The 20,764-nt window shown below is 44.4% G+C and overlaps 1 protein-coding gene across 2 annotated transcripts in view; it reads right to left on the reverse strand.

Moving 5' to 3' along the window:
* The window catches only part of GABRA3 (gamma-aminobutyric acid type A receptor subunit alpha3), a 184,328-nt gene that overhangs the window by 130,674 nt on the left and 32,890 nt on the right, over positions 1-20,764 (reverse strand). For both annotated transcript variants that reach the window (XM_045030614.1, XM_045030613.1), the window contains exon 2: positions 405-628. The gene's annotated coding sequence lies outside the window, so the exon portion shown is untranslated. The remainder of the gene's footprint in view (positions 1-404; positions 629-20,764) is intronic.

Consider the following 20,764-nt stretch of genomic DNA (forward strand, 5'->3'; position numbering starts at 1 on the left):
ACTGATACCTGCTGCTCTAACTAGCCAGGGTGGAGGAGGGGCTGAGGTGTGATGCCACCACGGTGCCCATGTTTTGGTCCCTGGAAGATTAATATCTTGCCATGTTTGGTAACTTTACAGGGATAATAGGAAACAGGGGGAGTGAGGGGGGGAGAGACGCTTCCTAACACTCAGAGTGAATCTCATTAGCTCTAATTAGCTGAAAGGAACCAGCAGAGATCCTGGTAATAAGAGCTCCTGATGATATTAAGGTGAACTACAGCAGCAGGAAATGCAATTCAGAGCCCTGGCTCCTGGAGGACTCAGCGCAGGATGGTGTCAGGCAGGGACAAGTCACATGCTCATGAAAACGCAACATGATACAGAGCACAGCAGCTTAAAGGAAGAAACAAATCAGTACGTACTTGGTGTGCCAGTGCTGCCACCTCTTCTGCTCCTGATGAGGCACCAGGGCCCGTGGGGAAGGTCTTTGCACACCAGATGGCTGCGCTTTGGTCTGTCAGGCCTTCAGAAGGTTTGTATGTTCTTTTCAAGCAAGTGCCTAGAATCATGGATGCTCCTTCCAGTCTTTTGGGGCTGGAGGGTTGGCAACAGCAGCATTTCTCAGGATCTCTCCTTCCCGCCCCTGCTGGAAATAAGCAGCCCAGATTTCAGAGGGGTAGCTAGCACAAACATTCAGACTATTTGGTCCATCCAAACCCAGACACCAACCTCTAGTACAGTACCCAACTCATGTTCTTCCATTTGATTAAAAATAAACATGGACCCTAACTGGAGCTGGGTGACTAGCAGAGTTTTTGGTTCACAGGAAATTCTGATTTTTTTTTCAATAATCCATTTGGGATTGAATGAAACATTTGATTTGACCCAAAATGAAGCAGCATTTCATTTAGATTCTGAGCCATTTTTTGTGGGTTTTTTTAAATTTTAATATAAAATTAAAGGAAATTTCAAAACAAAGTCATTTAAAATAGAGGACTAAATCTAAAATGTTCATCCCAAAATGTCAAAACTGTTTCAATTTTGGGGGGAGGCGGGGGGACTTTTTTAGGTTTTTTTTTTTAACCAAAATTCAGTGACATTAACATGCAGTCACAAAATGTTTCAGTGGTGCTGACTCTGCAGTTTTGCCTAAACAAAGATTCAGTCAAAGATTTTTGCCCCATGGTTTTGCCCATTTCTACATTTGGTTCATCCAAACCCATACACCCAGCCCTTGCACTGTATCCACATTTTTGCGGTTCCATTTGATAAAAAGTAGAGAGGGGTCCTAAACTGCAACCCACATCTAAAAGTGCTATCTGAACTAAGTTCCAAATTCAAACACCCCCGAATTTACCAACTGAAGCCTTCTCACTAAGGGTACATCTACATTGCAATACAGACCCTCAGCAGCAATTCTTAGAACCTGGGTCAACAGACTTATGTGCACACTACCCATGCTAAAAATAGCAGTATAGATGTTTCCACTCGGGCTGGAGTTTGTTTCTGAAACCCAGTGACACAGGTTTCAGAGCCTGAGCACAAACAGCTATGCTATTTTGAGTGCCGGGACACAAACCGTGAGTCTGTAGACCTGAGTTCTGAGACTTGCTACAGTGGGTTTTTTGGTTTTGAGTTTTTTGTTTGTTTGTTTGTTTGTTTGCGCAGTGTAGACATACCCAAGAAGGCTAGGATCATTCCGCTATAACTTCTGGTGGGGGAAGGGAAAGAGAAGCAACAATTTGCATGATCCCTTCCATGCTTCCCCTCCTAGCCATCTCCATAGTTACAAAGGAATACTCCTCATTTATGGAAGCTGCTGCATTGTGGCACACAGCACTTTCTGTATTTGTAATTAGTGGATTAAGAATGTTCAGTCAATCAGGAGATCCAACTGACTAAATGACATTCCCAAGTACTTTCTAATTCAAGCCAGGCAACTTCATTCAACTGCTGATAGGTGTGCACCAATTCTCCAAAAAGGGCCATATTTTTGGAATTTAATGTACCCACCCTACATGCACCTACACAATATATGATTTGAAAGTTTAGTTTATGTACATCAGATGAGGTATGATGTGGAGCTGTCAAATGGGTAAGTCTCTAGGCGAAGTGAAACCATAGTACCCAAAATGAGAAAATTTTTTTGCACAGTTCCAGAAACACTGCAACAAGATTATGACGACAATTTTTTACTGTTTACGTTACTTTCAGCACCTTAATGTGGTGTTTATTGATCAATGCTATCAAATAACAGTGTATTAAAAGATTTTTTGTTAGTTTTGCATGGGCAAGTATTTTTCAGAAACATACAAGCAAGTTGAATTGGGCACAGTTCATAGTTGTAGGGAACCCAGGAAAGAAAAACTGATCAAAGAGCATCATGTACACCTGCTTCTATAGCCACCGGAGCAAGTGCATCCTCCAGCGACTGGTCCTGGTGCATTGTTGAGCAAAAAACACACAAGACAGACAAGAAACTTCATAAAACAGAAATATTTGAGAGAGCAGCACTTTAAAGAGCAGATGGTGACATGTTGCGCAGAATATCGGTAGAAGACTTGATTGCTAAAGGTGCAGTTTATCACTCAAGAGGCCTTTTTTCTACTTGATTAAAAGAAAGCAAAGCAAAACCATGCAATTACAACTGCAAAAATACAGTCACCTTATGACACTGCATTTGATAAGCTGAGGTGATAGACAGTGATTTTATATATAAGAAGGTTCTTCTGTACAAACGGCTACAAAGATATAAAGCCCTACTTCCCTCAGATATAGAACCCGAAAGCTATTCCAGTAGCAAATTACAGGCAAGATTAGAAAAAACATTCTGGTTCTGCAATTTCATTCTATGCACAGCATGGACAAGGCAAGTCTACCATTGTTCTATGCAGTGCAATGTCATTAGCTGATGCTATCCAAGCCGCTAGCAATCTGAAGCAGGAACTTAAGTCATCCAAATGTTTTGTGGATGTTTTTCTGGAGAGTGAGCCTGATGAACAGCTTTCAAATGAACAAATGGTTTTGTAGAATGCTGCTTCAATCCTTTGGTCTGAAGTAGTACCAATGAAAGCTTCAGTATATTATCCAAAGCCAGGTGATTGTAGTTTACAGCAGGGCTGCCGGGGTGGGGGGGAGTGGGGCAATTTGCCCCAGGCCCCGCAGAGGCCCCCACAAGCCCTGGCCAAAAATCCCTTCCCTGGCTAGAGGTGCCTTTTTAATTTTTACTTACCCGGCGCTGGTCCGGGTCTTCGGCGGCACTTCAGCAGCTGGTCCTTCAGTGCTGCCGAAGACGCGGAGCCAGTGAAAGACCTGCCACCACCGCCGAAGACTCAGAGTGCCGTCCGGTGAATACAAGAGCCACAGTGGGTGGTGCCTTTTTTAAATGTCTTCTCCCCCGTTTTGCTCCAGGCCCCCTGAATCCTCTGGGCAGCCCTGGTTTACAGAGGTCAACTACTTGTGTCAGCACCACACCTTCACAGATTCTGCATCAATTAGGATGAATTGAGACAGTTCATTACTAGTGCTGCAAAAATTGAAGTAGAAAGACTCCAGGGAGGTGTGTTCTTTCCAAATGGAATTGTACCACTTCATATTGGTGGAAATCTCATCCATGAAGGTGATAATATAGACATCAATGCAGAGACCAAATAGTTCCCATTCAATGGCTAGAGTGGTATTTCAAGAACAGTCTGCAGGTATTTCTTGTGATGCTGGAGTATCACTGGAATGTGGAAAAGAAAAGGCACTTATTATCCCCAGGCAATCAGAGTCTCTGATGCAGTGTGCAGCATTTGAAAAATCTAAGAACCAGCCATGAAAAGGTTCTTGAGAAAATAAAGTCATCACCTACAAATGAACAGTGTCTTAAGACTGCTACCTTGGACATTCTACCAAATGACACTTGATATTGTTCACGTTCAGGTCATCCCATTTTGCACTGGTTACAACCACAAGCTTGCAACAAAGGGCTTGTCTTTACTACCAAGGAAATTGACACTGCTGCAATTGATGCAGCCAGTGTCAATTTAGCGGGTCTAGTAAAGACCCGCTAAATCGATGGCAGAGCAATCTCCAGTTGACCCCAGTACTCCAGCTCCCCGAGAAGAGTAAGTTAAGTTGGCCGGAGAGCGTCTCCCATCAATGCAGTGCAGTGAAGACACCGCAGTAAGTCGACATAAGCTACATCGACTCCAGCTATGCTATTCACATAGCTGGAGTAGCATAACTTAGGTCGACTTACCCCAGTAGTGAAGACAAGCCCAAAGAACACCTACACTGCAGTTGCCTATGCACCTATAGTGGGTGCGAAACCAGCTGACATTGCCACAGTCTATACTACTGAAATGTAAGGAAATGTTGGCAGGTCTAGGACACCAGCATGCTGTTCAAATGACGGATCAACAGCTGTATGCTGTTGTTCAGCAAGTGAAATGGACTCTCCCAAATTAACTTGGTACAATGTGATTTGCCAGGGTGGTTTTCACACTCTAGACTGTTGGGAAATTTGGGGGAGATGCAGGATTGCTAGACCTTCTTGTTGAGTTGGACGTGTACACAGCATGTACTGCAGATCAACATGAGATGCTCACCAGTAAGCAATTCAACCATGCTGTGTGTGGCTTGACTCTAGCATATGAGACCCTAAGAAGTCACAGAATAGGTGTATTGGCAGAGCTAGGTGGCAGTTCTAGGACTGAACTAGCAGGGGGTGCTAGAGACCACAAACTTAATTCATTTGTTCAGTGGGGTCAGCAGGGAGGAGGTATTCATGTAGTTCCAGCATTTGTCTGGTAAACATTGGCTGGCACTCAAAAGATATTTAAGTCTGAAGACACTGAGTCCTTGCAGCATGTCAATAAAGAGCTTGATGATATCTGTCCTGTCTCGGGGACTCTCCTTTTGTCCTTCCAGATCCACGAATATGATACAGTTCTGCGGTGACCTAGAATCCTACTTTCGCCGTCTCCGACTCAAAGAATACTTCCAACACACCTCTGAACTACATACTAACCCACAGAATCCTTCCTACCAACGCTATAATAAAAAGGATTCTGCATGGACTCCTCCTCAGGGTCGAAACAACAGACTGGACTTCTACATAGATTGCTTCCGTCACTGTGCACGGGCTGAAATTGTGGAAAAGCAAAATCACTTGCCCCATAACCTAAGCCGTGCTGAACACAATGCCATCAACAGCCTTAAGAACAATTCTGACATCATAATCAAACAGGCTGACAAAGGAGGTGCTGTCGTCATCATGAATAGGTCGGAATATGAACAAGAGGCTGCTAGGCAGCTCTCTAACTCCACATTCTACAAGCCATTATCCTCTGATCCCACTGATGATTACCAAAAGAAACTACACCATCTGCTCAAACAACTCCCTGAGAAAGCACAGGAACAGATCTGTACAGACACATGCCTAGAACCCCGACCAGGTGTATTCTATTTGCTACCCAAGATCCATAAACCTGGAAATCCTGGACGCCCCATCATCTCAAGCATTGGCACCTTAACAGCAGGATTGTCTGGCTATGTGGACTCTCTCCTCAGGCCCTATGCTACCAGCACTCCCAGCTATTTTCGAGACACCACTGACTTCCTGAGGAAACTACAATCCATCGGTGATCTTCCAGAAAACACCATTCTGGCCACTATGGATGTGGAAGCCCTCTACACCAACATTCCACACAAAGATGGACTACAAGCCAACAGGAACAGTATCCCCGATAATATCACGGCTAACCTGGTGGCTGAACTTTGTGACTTTGTCCTCACCCACAACTATTTCACATTTGGGGACAATATATATCTTCAAGTCAGTGGCACTGCTATGGGTACCCGCATGGCCCCTCAGTATGCCAACATCTTTATGGCTGACTTAGAACAACGCTTCCTTAGCTCTCGTTCCCTAACGCCCCTACTCTACTTGCGCTACATTGGTGACATCTTCATCTTCTGGACTCATGGAAAAGAAGCCCTTGAGGAATTCCACCGTGATTTTAACAATTTCCATCCCACCATCAACCTCAGCCTAGACCAATCCACACAAGCGGTCCATTTCCTAGAGACTACTGTGCTAATAAGCGATGGTCACATAAATACCACCCTATACCGGAAACCCACTGACCGCTATACTTACTTATATGCCTCCAGCTTCCATCCCGGACACACCACACGATCCATTGTCTACAGCCAAGCTCTAAGATACAACCGTATTTGCTCCAATCCCTCAGACAGAGATAAACACCTACAAGATCTCGTTCAAGCATTCTTAAAACTACAATACCCACCTGCTGAAGTGAAAAAACAGATTGACAGAGCCAGAAGAGTACCCAGAAGCCACCTACTACAGGACAGGCCTAAAAAAGAAAATAACAGAACGCCACTAGCCATCACCTACAGCCCCCAACTAAAACCTCTCCAGCGTATCATCAAAGATCTACAACCTATCCTTAAAGATGATCCCTCACTCTCACAGATCTTGGCAGACAGGCCAGTCCTCGCTTATAGACAGCCTCCCAACCTGAAGCAAATACTCACCAGCAACCGCACACCATACAACATAAACACTAACCCAGGAACCTATCCTTGCAACAAAGCCCGATGCCAGCTCTGTCCACATATCCATTCAAGTGATACCATCATAGGACCTAATCACATCAGACATGCCATCAAGGGCTCGTACACCTGCACATCTACCAACGTGATATATGCCATCATGTGCCAGCAATGCCCCTCTGCCATGTACATTGGCCAAACCGGATAGTCTCTATGCAAAAGAATAAATGGACACAAATCTGACATCAGGAATCATAACATTCAAAAACCAGTGGGAGAACACTTCAACCTCTCTAACCACTCAGTGACAGACTTGAAGGTGGCAATTTTGCAACAAAAAAACTTCAAAAACAGACTCCAAAGAGAAACTGCTGAACTCGAATTAATATGCAAATTAGATACAATTAACTCTGGCCTAAACAGAGACTGGGAATGGTTGGGTCATTACACTAATTGAATCTATTTCCCTATGTTAAGTTCTCCTCACACCTTCTACGGGCCATCTTAATTATCACTTCAAAAAGTTTTTTTTCCTCCTGCTGATGATTGCTCATCTCAATTGATTAGACTTTTTCTGTTGTTATGCATACTTCCACCTTGTCATGTTCTCTGTATGTATAAATATCTCCTGTCTGTGTGTTCCATTCTATGCATCCGAAGAAGTGAGCTGTAGCTCATGAAAGCTCCTGCTAAAATAAATTTGTTAGTCTTTAAGGTGCCACAAGTACTCCTGTTCTTTTTGCGGATACAGACTAACACGGCTGCTACTCTGAAACTTGATGATACTGTAACTCAGAATATGCCACCTGCCACTGCTGGAGGAATTTAAGACAGGGGGGCCATGCGTAGTCTCCTACATTCCAGTTCCAGGATCATTTTCTCCAGGTTATGCAGAGCCAACTTCTAAATGTCTGTACAGAGCAAGAGGGTGACTGGAAATACACAGCATGCCACGCTTCCATACTACTTTACTGCAAACAGACCCAGCTATGCCAGATGGATGCCAGTCTACATTCCTGATACATGAAATCTCCCTGAAGAAGTACATGGTGCCTTTGGATCTGTGTGCATCAGACTCCTGGTTCTTTCAATGGATTTTGGAGTGACAGGGGAACAGAGAAAACTGTCAAAGACTCAGAAGGCAGCAGAGGGATTATCAGACTGACAAGAAAACAGCCAGCCCTTGTCAGATTTGTTTTACCCTTTAGATCATTGTTGGGATGCTTTGGGGTCACAAAGAAACCCAATGTTATGTTGAAATAATACACAGTCATTAAACTAACAGAAATGAATGAAAATATTTCTAAGGAGTCATTTTAGCGTGTTGATGATGTCACTGTTTATCCATTTCTATGGAAACAGGACCACTTGACAGTGCCACATCATACCTCATCTTAAAGCAGACATAATAAGCTTTCAAATGATGTATGATGTGCATGTATATAGAGAGGGTACATTAAGTCGACCAAATCAGTGGTGTCTGCCACTCACCTATGGGTTGCAGTGTGAAGCCAAGAGCTCTCTCCATTACAGGCCCATGTGTGTAGGAACACCGCTTTAACCACTTGTCTTCAGAGCAATGTCATTGCCATTAGCCATCTGGCCTTTCACCTGAGGAAACCTTCTAGTTTCAACCATAAATTAAAATTGGTCTCGCTCTTCTCTCCCTAGTGGGCATTTGTCTGCCTCACCATAACCCTGCTCCCATCATAAAAAAAACAAACCCTAACCAGGGCAGCCTCATTTGCAGTCTCTGCTCAAGAAAGACCCATAGCAGAGGGCACAAGAAGTCACAGAATAGGTGTATTGGCAGAGCTAGGTGGTAGTTCTAGGACTGAACTAGCAGGGGGTGCTAGAGACCACAAAATCGGTGCATTGGAATTGCTGGGTGGGGGTATAGGATGGAATAGCAGGGGATGCTGCAGTTCAAGGTATTGGTGCATTGGCATAGTTCAGTGAAGTTCTAGGACTGGAATATCTGTGAATCAAGACAGAAGCTATCACAGTGGCAGTCATGCTGAGCTCCAGCCAGTGCTATTAGCCTGCCACTTTCATGAGCACTAAAATAAATCCACACCAAAATATAAACCACATAAATAATCCTTTGCCTGTTTTAAATTCAAATGCATGGGGGATTCCATCAAGGTAATTTATGGTGTGTAACTGCTGATACACCAATCAAAGGAAACCCAGCATAACAAATGCGTTAAGAGCGACTTCACTGATCTTTATCTCCACAAACAGTGGCTTAATTCCCTCAATCCCAGCTAATCAGGCTGCTTCGTTACATTTCTCACACAAAGGAGGATGCATTCAGTAGCATGCAGTAGGAATTAGTCATGCAATCCCCAGCTAATTTCCCTCACACCATGCCGGGGAGGCTTTATTGGTGGGGAAGAGCATAGTTGGTGGTACAGTGGGTCAAATACACCCTATAGAGCTGGTCGACAAATCTCCATTGAAAGGTTTTTTCAATTGAAAAATGGGTTTTTTCAACAAACTGGACATTTCCACCCCCCTAAAATTCAAGTTTTTGATGAAAACTTCCAACTAAAATTAACATGTTTTCATCAAACTTTTTGTTTGTTTGTTTTTGCAGGGAAAAAGATTTCTTGACCAGCTCGAACACCCTTCATATCTGGAGATCTGTATTCAAAACCAGGCAAGGCTCACCAGTGACACGAGTTTGCATGCCTCTGTAGACCTTAGTTGCATGCAACTTCTTCACAGCATCTAGCAAGTGCCTGCTGTACAAATCCACATATGATTGATTGTGGTTGTGATTTCAACCACAAGATAAACCATCCTGGATTTACTTCCTCCCTGTCAGTAAGAAGATGAAAAGGAATGGAATACGCAGTCACAAGCTATTGTAATTCAGGAGAAGAAGCAATGGGATCACATAGTTGAGCAACAGCTAGGTATTAGACTTCAGGATGGCAAATTTGGGGGACCCAAGTCATCCAGTGAGCTAGCTTTAGTTCACTAAGATAGTTGGTGTCTGTATGGCACAATGTGTCTATGTGGCACATTGTCGATTTGGATTGTAATCAGGGGCCTGTTTTACTGAATGTAAAGCAACCAACATTTTTGTACTAAATAAATACAATCATTAGAAATAAAAAAACCCTAAGGTGCCACAAAACTCGTGATACAGAATGGCAAAGGACTATTTAGCAAATCTGTATATACACAAAGTATCCAGTCTGTATGGTAAGGTCTTCCCTGGGACATTAAAGGAATTTGATATCACACATAGGGATTGCTCATGTTCCCTTTAAAGTCAATGGGAAAATTCTCATTGAAATCATTGGGATTAGGGAATATGGCTGGGATTTGGAAAATCAGGGGCAAGTGCTAGGATAGGAAAAATGCAGTACCAGTTTTTAAACAAGGAAAGAAGAGTGAACCTGGCAGCTTACATTCCATTAGCTCCTTTCCCCAGTAATGAAACAGACATTGAGAGAAAAATAATTAAACCACGTAGGGTGACAAATACAGTGGTGATGCATAAGGTGGAGAGGTGTAAATTTCATGTTGTAAATGGATGCAAATGTATGTAAATAAATATATTTTAGGTAAATCCAGAAAGTTCACACTGGTGTAACTTGCACAGTGGAGGGCTGGAAGTAGATGTAAATTATGTACATTTAAATTCCCTCTAGACTTTTTTTAAACTCACCTCTGAATTTGGCTTGCAAAGCATAACAGAACCATGAGTGAGAATCAGCATGGGTTTGTACAAAATACGCTTTGCTGCAAAATTAGCGTATGAAGGGAATGCAGCAGATGGAATGTTTTGGAGTTCAGTCAAGTGTTTGATACCGTGCCTGATAAAAATCTTATTTGAAAAATCCATTCAAGTTGACTTCGGTAGGGACTGTGTCATATGGACTGAAAGGCTGCAAAGCAATCATTAATGTAAACATTGTATGATAATGTAAATTGCAAACAGCAGTGTGTTGAGCTGGCAGAAGGTGTATAGTGGGAGGGATAATGCATGGATCAAGGCTAGATCTGGTCTTATTTAACATCTTAATTACTGATCTGGAAGAGGGAATGAATGGCATGTTAATTAAATTTGGAGAGGATCCTAAACTGTGAAGAGTTGCCAATACTACAGAGTGCAGAGAAATCATATAAAAGGTGTGAGTGAGATTAGACACATGAGCAGGAAATAGAGCAATCCATTACAAAAGAAAAAAGCCCCAGGGGAAGGGGCACAGATGAGCCCTGAGATATTAACCCAGGAGAGTCCCTGAGTTATAACAACCTTCTTCCCGGAAGCAATGTACAGCGCTGCAACGTTCTCGCTCGGGGGTGTGAAAAAACACCCCCCTGAGCGCAGCAAGTTTCAGCCCTGTAAAGCGCCAGTGCAGACAGTGCCCCAGCACTGGTAGCTATGCCCCTCGTGGAGGTGGGTTTTTCAGAGTGCTGGGAGAGCTCTCTCCTAGCGCTCTAACATGACCACACAAATCACGTTAAAGCGCTGCCAGTGTAGACTAGCCCTAATCGATGCCAAATGGAGAAAGGATTGCAGGAAGCACACTACGCTGCTGATCCCTCTCCATGGTCCCTACAGAAATAGGGACTTGGGCATGCCTTGCCTTAGGGGAAGGATCCCCTAGAGAGACATGCCCGCAATATTCTATGTTCCCTTCGGAATCAAGGGCACGGGAGAAACCAGCAGTGCCTGCTTACTGCTGGGAGACCCCACTGAAGAATCATCTGATTTATAGCCTCACACAGCACCAGAACGAATGTAGTACTGCAGCCTCTCGTGCAGACGTATGGGTCATAGCACACTGAAGGGTTTTTGTTCCTTTGCCATGCCGTGGCTCTGCAAGGCTTAACCCATTAACATAATGTAATCCCATGAAACAAACAACATTCTGAAGGAAAAAGATTTCTGCAAATATGGAGGGAGCTAATTGGTTGAAACCAGAAGAAGGAGGAGCCAGACATCTATAAAAGCGCTCTCTGGGAAGTCGGCAGGGTCAGGGCAGTTTGAGTCAACACCCCATGGAGGCCAGAGAACTTACCTGGAAACCGAGCTGCTTTTAAGAGGCAATTATTGTAGGAGATGATCCAATCCAGTTTGTTTTAGGGAGCTGTATGTACAGACCCGCTGTTCTGGTATCAGTTGTGTGACTTCGAGCAAGTCACTTTGCCATTCTGTGCAGCTTCTGTTTATCCATTTATTACATGGGAATAACAGTACTTCCCCAACTTCACAAAGCGCTTTGAGATTGGTGTACAGAAGCTGCTATCTACACACTAAGTGTTAGTTTCATTTAAAAGCAGTCTACAGCATTGAATCCCGAATGTAATTGTACCAACATGCTGAGACAAAAGGTTCTGCTGACCTGTCCCATGGCTGCTATTAGCATGCTTGCACATCTACTTAATCTATATTCTGCTCTGAGTCTGGGCACTTTCCAAATCCCTTGGTTCCAGTTTAAGGCACGATTACTCACCTGCTCCAGCAGCATCCTTTCCTTCCGACAACACCTTTCCTGCCTCCTTTGTTGAGACATATGTTTTGCGTGTGCATTGACAAGCCAAACCAAGATGTAATTTCCAAATGGAACCAAGGAAAGGTTATTCCTTAACATCATTGCAGACCAGATCTTAGGCCTGGTCTACACTAAGAAGGGGGGTCGAACTAGGGTACGCAAATTCAGCTACGTGAATAGTGTAGCTGAATTCGAAGTACCCTAGTTCGACCTACTCACCCGTCCAGACGCGGCGGGGTCGAACTCCGCGGCTCCCCCGTCGACTCCACCACCGCCGTTTGCAGTGATGGAGTACCGGAGTCGACCGCAGTGCTTCCGGAGTTCGAACTATCGCGTCTAGATCAGACGCGATAGTTCGAACTCCGAGAAGTCAAACTCACCGCATCGACCGGGAAGGTAAGTGTAAACCTACCCTTAGTCTTATTCATTAGCATCATTAATATCATAACCAGCATGGAATTAGCAGAAAATATGTCAGGGAGGAATGAAGGCTGGGATTTCCCAGGGTGCTCAGGGAAATTAAAATTCAGTGGGAGTCGGACTCAACACCCAGCTGAAGTTTTGTCAAGAAACAGAAGAGTAATCTCCAAATATTAGGAAAGTGATAAGGGTGAAATCAGACAGAAAAGCAAGTATTTGAGGTGGGGGAGGGAATTGCTAGTTGGATGCTTTATCATGGTGGGTCTGGTAGCACTGATTGACCATTGTCAGACACCACTTTCAGTTGCTTATAACTTTGCCAGACTTTAATGGTTTAGGCTGAAATTTTCCATGCCAATTGTCTGCCTCAGGCTACTAATTTCTGTACATTTCAGTCAAACCAGTTCAGCTACTTTTGAGAAGGAGACTAAGGGATATGATGTCATTTTGTCCATGCTAAAAAATTCTGGTGACTTAAAAGAAAAAAAAAACGCTCTAGTGCCTCTATGCTTTGGAGCAGGGACTTGAAATTGGCCAGGGGGAGACTTTTGCCATTCCTATGAAAAAATCAGCCCAAAGTCAGGCACATTATAAGCCTTTGAAAAATTGCAGTTTGCACATATTTAGTAGAGACTTCCCAGCTTTTAGCAGCTAGATTATCCAAAGATTCCATTTATAGGGGGCAGGTTTCAGGCTGGCACTGAGCAAGACTTGCTCTGCATTTGCAGCTCTGGACTGTTGCAGGCAGGGCCCAGGTCCAGGCATCTACACTTAGAGCAGGGAGATAGTCTATCCTGTGTTCTGAATGACACTCCCCCAGGCCCAGGCAGCATGGAGGAGGAAACTGCCTGATTCAAATACAGAAGAGACAAGAGACAGACCAGTGGGGTGTGACGGGCAGTAGGAGTAGACTGGGACAAGGAGTCTGGGAACAGATAGCCTGGGCCTGATGGCTGGTGGATGTGGGAAGAAGGAAACTTGGGAGCTAGGGTAGGGACTGGGGCAGAGATGGGGAAGATTGGGAACCAGTAGGTTGGGGGAGACTGAGGTCAGATGAAGAGCCAGGAGGAGACTGGGGGTATGTCTACACTACAGGATTATTCCAATTTTACAGAAACCGTTTTTGTAAAACAGATTGTATAAAGTCGAGTGCATGCGGCCACACTAAGCACATTAATTTGGCAGTGTGTGTCCATGTACTGAGGCTAGCGTCGATTTCCGGAGTGTTGCACTGTGGGTAGATATCCCGTAGCTATCCCATAGTTCCCGCAGTCTCCCCTGCCCACTGGAATTCTGGGTTGAGATCCCAATGCAAAAACAGTGTCGCGGGTGATACTGGGTAAATGTCATCATTCAATCCTTCCTCCGTGAAAGCAACGGCAGACAATCATTTCACGCCCTTTTTCCCTGGATTGCCCTGGCAGACGCCATAGCATGGCAACCATGGAGCCCGTTTAGCCTTTTGTCACTGTCACCATATGTGTACAGGATGCTGCTGACAGACACAGTACTGCAGTGCTACACAACAGCATTCATTTCTCTTTGAAAGGTAGCAGAGACGGTTACCATCCCTATTACACTGTCTGCAATTGTAAATTAGTGATGAGATGATGGTTATCAGTCATTTTGCAGAGTTTGCAATTGGAAATTGGCGATGATGGTTATCAATCCTTTTGTACCGTTTGCTGCTGTCATGGGTGCTCCTGGCTGGCCTCGCTGAGGTCAGCCGGGGGCGCATGGACAAAAATGGGAATGACTCCCCAGGTCATTCCCTTCTTTATATTTTGTCTAAAAATAGAGTCAGTCCTGCCTAGAATATGGGACAGGTGTACTAGAGAACCAGAGAGCACAGCCGCTCTGTGTCAGAGCCCCAGAGATCCCACAGAAATGATGAGCTGCATGCCATTCTAGGGGGTGCCCCTGCAACAACCCCACCCGTTGCTTCCCTCCTCCCCCAACCCTCCTGGGCTACCGTGGCAGTGTCCCCCCATTTGTGTGATGAAGTAATAAAGAATGCAGGAATAAGAAACACTGACTTTTTAGTGAGATAAAATAAGGAGGAGCGCAGCCTCCCACTGCTGATAGTCCAGGCAGTACAGAATCTTCATTAGACATGAAAGACGGGGGGGGGGCGGGGGCTGATGGAGCTCAGCCTCCAGCTGCTATGATGAGGACAGATTTCAATCCTTTTGCACCATCTGCCAGGAATGACCGGGAGTCATTCCCATTTTTGCCCTGGTGCCCCCGGCCAACCTCACCGAGGCCAGCCAGGAGCACTCACGGGCTGATGATGAGGACGGATATCAGTCATTTTGCACTGTCTGCCACTGGGGAGGGGATGCTGCTGTTCAGCGCTGCAGCACCCCGTCTACCAGCAGCATGCAGTAGACATAGGGTGACATTGAAAAAAGGAGAGAAATGATTTTTTCCCCTTTTCTTTCGGGGGGTGGGAAGGGGGTAAATTGACGACATATACCCTGAAACACCCGGGAAAATGTTTTTGACCTTCAGGCATTGGGAGCTCAGCCAAGAATGTAAATGCTTTTCGGAGACTGCGGGGACTGTGGGATAGCTGGAGTCCTCAGTACCCCCTCCCTCCCTCCATGAGCGGCCATTTGATTCTTTGGCTTTCTGTTACGCTTGTCACGCAGCACTGTGCTGAGTCCCTGCTGTGGACTCAGTCTATCATAGTCTGGAGATTTTTTCAAATGCTTTGGAATTTTGTCTTCTGGAACGGAGCTCTGATAGAACAGATTTGTCTCCCCATACAGAGATCATATCCAGTATCTCCCGTATGGTCCATGCAGGAGCTCTTTTTGGACTTGGGACTGCATCACCACCCGTGCTGATCAGAGCTCCATGCTGGGCAAACAGGAAATGAAATTCAAAAGTTCGCGGGGCTTTTCCTGTCTACCTGGCCAGTGCATCCGAGTTCAGATTGCTTTCCAGAGCGGTCACAATGGTGCACTGTGGGATACCGCCCGGAGGCCAATACCGTCGAATTGCGGCCACACTAACCCTAATCCAACGTGGCAATACCGATTTCAGCGCTACTCCCCTCGTCGGGGAGGAGTACAGAAATCGGTTTAAAGAGCCCTTTATATCGATATAAAGGGCTTCGTTGTGTGGACGGGTGCAGGGTTAATTCAGTTTAACGCTGCTAAATTCGGTTTAAATGCGTAGTGTAGACCAGGCCTGGGACTGGCTGAGAAAGGAGACTGGGACTAGGGAGGAGGAGGTGATCGGGGAGGAGAGACAGATCTAACAAGGAGTTGGGAGGCAGCGGTAAGAGACAGATTAGACGAGGAGCCCAGGGAGGGATATTTGGACTGGGAGCCAGTGGGAATAGGGTGGTCAAGGGGTGGGGCAATTTGAGGCCACGCAGGGGAAGAGAGATATCAGATGAGAAGCTAAGAGGTAGGGACTGGGGGCAAGAAGATTGGACTTGGGACAGGTGGAGAGATGGACTGAGAGAGGAGTGTGGAAGGGTAAGACTAGTACTTGCTGAGCATTGAGGGACTGCGATGAAAATCCTGAGGAATAGGGTATGAGACCAGCTAGATGAAGAGAATGGTAACCTTCTGCAAAGAGGCGCCAGAGGTGCATAAGTGACATAACTGGGACAGTGATAGGTTGTTGAGGATGGGGTAGAAAGAGCCAAGCTTGGGGGGAATGGGGAGAAGAGTCTGTTATCACCAGGGAATGGAATCCAAGATTCCCGAGCCTCACCAGTCCTCTGCTGCCAACAAATATCTGTGAAAAACCACTGGCAAAGTGTCCCATACCCTTCTAGCTCTGGTCCACATACAGGATGACAACCTACTATAGCTATCAGTTACTCAGTTAGCTCAAGTGGCAATGTAGCAAATGTAAAGGTTCCAACCCTGATGATGATCCTTGCGCATGCCAGTATATAGAATTTCTATTATTTCTGTTTGCCTTTTTTTTTTAAGTAGGAAATTACAAACTACATTAAAAAAACATTAAGGTTGCATAGTCAAGCTCTCAGAAGTTAGGAAATGCCAGAATTAAATTTGCCTGTGAAAATACAAGACAAATACAGGGAAAAAAGAGTTGAAATAAAGCAAAGTTAGTCTTTCAGTGAATTAAGGTGTTGGAGTTAGGCAAACAGGTCCAGATTTTCAAGAGAGCTCAGCATCCAATGGGCAAAAACTCTTCTGAAAATCTAATCATTTATTTAGATGCCTAAAGGGGAACGGAGATCTCATGAAAATCTGGCCTTAATTGTGGGTTCTGGTCTCTTGTGTAAATTCTAGCCATGAAACAGGAGATAGATAGAAAGATAAGGAAGAAAAGGGAGGGAGCAATGAGAAAGAGCATCCCAAGCTACGTAGGACTCAGCAGTAAAATTTCAGTGCTTGTACAGAGAAAATTAATAGCACTGAGGCTTTATAAAAACCCAAAATGATCTTTTCCTGGATCAATCAAGTTCTTATCCCTGATACTTTAACTTGAAGGGTCCAGTAAGTGCAGTTAGACCCCCTAAAGTGCACGCAGACGAGATGTGCCAAAACAAACTCAAATGCTGACCAACATATTTTACAGCTGACTGAGAAGTCAGGTGCACAGACAGCAATGGGTGGTGTCCAAGATATCTCACCATGATTATCAAGGATGGAGGAATGTGGCACAAAATTGTGTCACCAGGTCATGGTGGCAGCAACACAAGCATGAAAAGAAGAATCTTGGTAAGCAGTCCCAAATGGGAGATGGCCATGAGGGCTGGTAACAGGTACTGTAGGAGGTTCAGGCAGCTTTGCATTCAGTGGGGAGGTACATGCAATGTAATCATAGATTCATAGAACTGGAAGGGACCTCGAGAGGTCATCTAGTCCAGTCCCCTGCACTCAAGTCAGGGCTAAGTATTATCTAGACCATCCCTGACAGGTGTTTGTCTAACCTGCTCTTAAAAATCTCCAGTGACGGAGATTCCACAACCTCCCTAGGCAATTTATTCCAATGCTTAACCACCCTGACAGTTGGAAAGTTTTTCCTAATGTCCAACCTAAACCTCCTTTGCTGCAACTTAAGCCCATTGCTTCTTGTCGTATCCTCAGAGGTTAACGAGAACAACTTTTCTCCCTCCTCCTTGTAACAACCTTTTCTATTCTTGAAAACTGTTATCATGCTATCTTTTCCTGGATCAATTAATTTCTTATCCCTGATGCTTGAAGATCCCAGTCTTCTCTTCTCCAGACTAAACAAACTCAATTTTTTCAAACCCTCTTAGGTCATATTTTCTAGACCTTTCATCATTTTTGTTGCTCTTTTCTGGACTTTCTCCAGTTTGTCCACATCTTTCCTGAAATGTGGCACCTAGAACTGGACACAATACTTCAGCTGAAGCCTAATCAGTGTGAAGTAGAGTGGAAGAATTATTTCTTGTATCTTGCTTACATCACTCTTGTTAATACATCCCAGAATGCTGTTTCCCCCTTTTTTTCCCACAGTACTCCTTCCTAGGCAGCCATTTTGTATGTATGCAACTGATTGTTCCTTCCAAAGTGGAGTACTTTGCATTTATCCTTATTGAGTTTCATACTACTTACTTCAGACCATTTCTCAAGTTTCTCCAGATCATTTTGAATTTTAATCCTATCCTCCAAAGCACTTGCAACCCCTCCCAGCTTGATATCGTCCGCAAATTTAAGAGTATTCTCTGTGCCATTATCTAAATAATTGATGTAGATATTGAACAGAATCAGAACCAGAACTAATCCCTGCGGAACCCCACATGATGCCCTTCCCATTTGAATGTAAACCACTGATAACTACTCTCTGGGAATGGTTTTCCAACCAGTTATGCTCCCACCTTATAGTGTTCCTTCTAGATTGTATTTCCCTAGTGCCTGGATGTGCATGGATGCAGGGTGAGGGCCATCAGTTAGAATGCATCCCAGAAATCTGCAAAAATGACAGTAAAGGCTTAAAAAAAACAGGAGTACTTGTGGCACCTTAAAGACTAACAAATTTATTTTAGCATGAGCTTTCGTGAGCTAAAGCTCAGGTGCCACAAGTACTCCTGGTTTTTTTGCGGATACAGACTAACACGGCTGCTACTCTGAAACCAGTAAAGGCTTAATCACCCATCTGGGAATAACTTGCACAGGTATAACTTGACGGCGTGATCACCGTCAGCCCTCATTACTATTGCAATAGTGCATCTGGTGACACTATGCACACTGGAGAGCAGTTAGCATCAGCAGCCACCTGCAGAGGTCTTTACCTTTTGAGTTGTTTTCTGCCATGGTGCACATCTTGCATACCCATGGCCATGGTTATATTAATCCAGGGCCCATGTACATAGTCTGTGACCTGGGGATTGGAATAATTATTGGAGGGTGAGATGGGAGGCTGTGCCAGCCTAGCAGATCTGTTTTTCTCTTCTATCTTCTGGATGATATGTTTTTATTGGAAGTGTGTTTAAGGCAGCAATAGACCTGATTGGGCTTATAGTCACACATGCAGGCATCTGGCTGGGCTGTGCTTCTTGTACTGGGAATGTCTGCTTTTCTGTGATGGCGCAGTATCTTGCATGTGGATTAGAGCAGGCCAAACAATTTGCAGCAACCAGTTGATCTGATTAATTTAGCTTCTTTACAGTCTGCAAATTTCCTGCAAATCAGCTGACTTTTACTCATAGGCTGCTCTTTGAGATTGTTTGATGAATAATGTCTTATACAAACAAATCTGAAAGCTGTCCTGGGTCTGGCTTGGTGTCCCATTATCAAATAATCTGCCATTGTTTGTGAACCTGTCTCCTTCACTATTAGACTCTCCACCCAGGAGACCACTGATTATGGCCTCCTTCCTGCTTCCCACCTTTGATTATGCTTATACTATGGCAGCACAGGTATGTTGGAGCTGCCTAAGGCCAGACTGTGGACCATGCTCCTAATTGCTACGACCACACCATGCTGGCCGTTAGCACTGTGAAAGTCAAGTTTGCTCTAAAGTGCGCTTCTCCTTGTGTGTAAGGGGATAGAATGCAGTGGCTATTTTTGATGTACTGCATAGTCTTGAGTTTCAGGTAGGTTGGAGCTGTGGGTGACTCTTTGGGTTGGCTCTTTTCTTCTCCAAACCTGTCCATCTAGCCCTAGCTATCATCGGAGTCTCCAAAGCACATTCACAAGGCAATCCACAGCCACTTGAGAGCTTTGGAGATCAGGATTCTAGCTGCTAGGCTAGCTGTGTTCTTGGGGCCACAGATGGCAGTGGCAGGGAATGTCCCTCAAACTCTGTGGGGAGGAGAGAGGGAGAAAACAGGGCAAAGGATGGTGAGAATGTGAGAAAAGACAACTGGTGGTGAAAAGGTGGTGACGGGGGAGAGGGCAACGGATAAGGGATGACAAGACAACTGCTAAGAACCCCCACTGCCCTCCACTACAAGTGCCAGGTGTGCTTGTGGTTTGCCATTGCTAAAAGAGACATAGCAGAGTACACAGGATTTATTCAAGTTTCATGCTTTTAAAGCTGGTCAGCTTCCCCTACCCCATGCCACCTGCCACCACTTAAGTTTTTATGCCAAAAAGGGAGTTTAATCAAAAACAATTTTTCCCCCTGAAGACACTTTGGTTGGAAAATTTCACTTTGTGGGAAAAAATTGCATTTAAAAAGACTGAAGTCTCTTCAGAATAATGAAAACATTCCCACTTTAAAAAACAGCAACAACAACTTTTTCCTTCATTTTTCCCCCCACTGGAAAATGAGGAGTGGAGGGTGGGAAGGAGGAAAAGGTCAAAATGTTAGACATAATGAGAAAAAAAAGCTCTCGTTTGTTTATTTTTTCTCTCTTAACAAAAAAAGTTAGAAAAAAGTTTAAACTAATGTGAGAAAATGTGTGTGGGTGGGATTTTTTTTTTAATATATATATATGGAGATATACCTATCTCATAGAACTGGAAGGGACCTTGAAAGCTCTTCAAGTCCAGTCCCCTGCCTTCACTAGCAGGACCAAGTACTGTCCCTGACAGGGTTTTTTTTGTGTGTGCCCCAGATCCCTAAAAGGTCCCCTCAAGGATTGAACTCAATCCTGGGTTTAGCAGGCCAATGCTCAAACCACTGAGCTATCCCTCCCCCCCCTTTAAGTGAGAAGGAAAACCTCTGAAACTTTGGAAAAAAATAGCATTTCTTTGGTGCCAGTGTTTTTCTATTAAAACAAAACAAAAACAAATACAAATACAAATACAAATTCAAATAAAAGAAAACCACGAGTTTTCTTTTTATATTTCTCATAAGCCCTATTTCCAATAGCTCTACCT

This window comes from Mauremys mutica, chromosome 9 (genome assembly GCF_020497125.1).
Source record: "Mauremys mutica isolate MM-2020 ecotype Southern chromosome 9, ASM2049712v1, whole genome shotgun sequence".
In the NCBI taxonomy this organism is placed as follows: Eukaryota; Metazoa; Chordata; order Testudines; family Geoemydidae; genus Mauremys; species Mauremys mutica.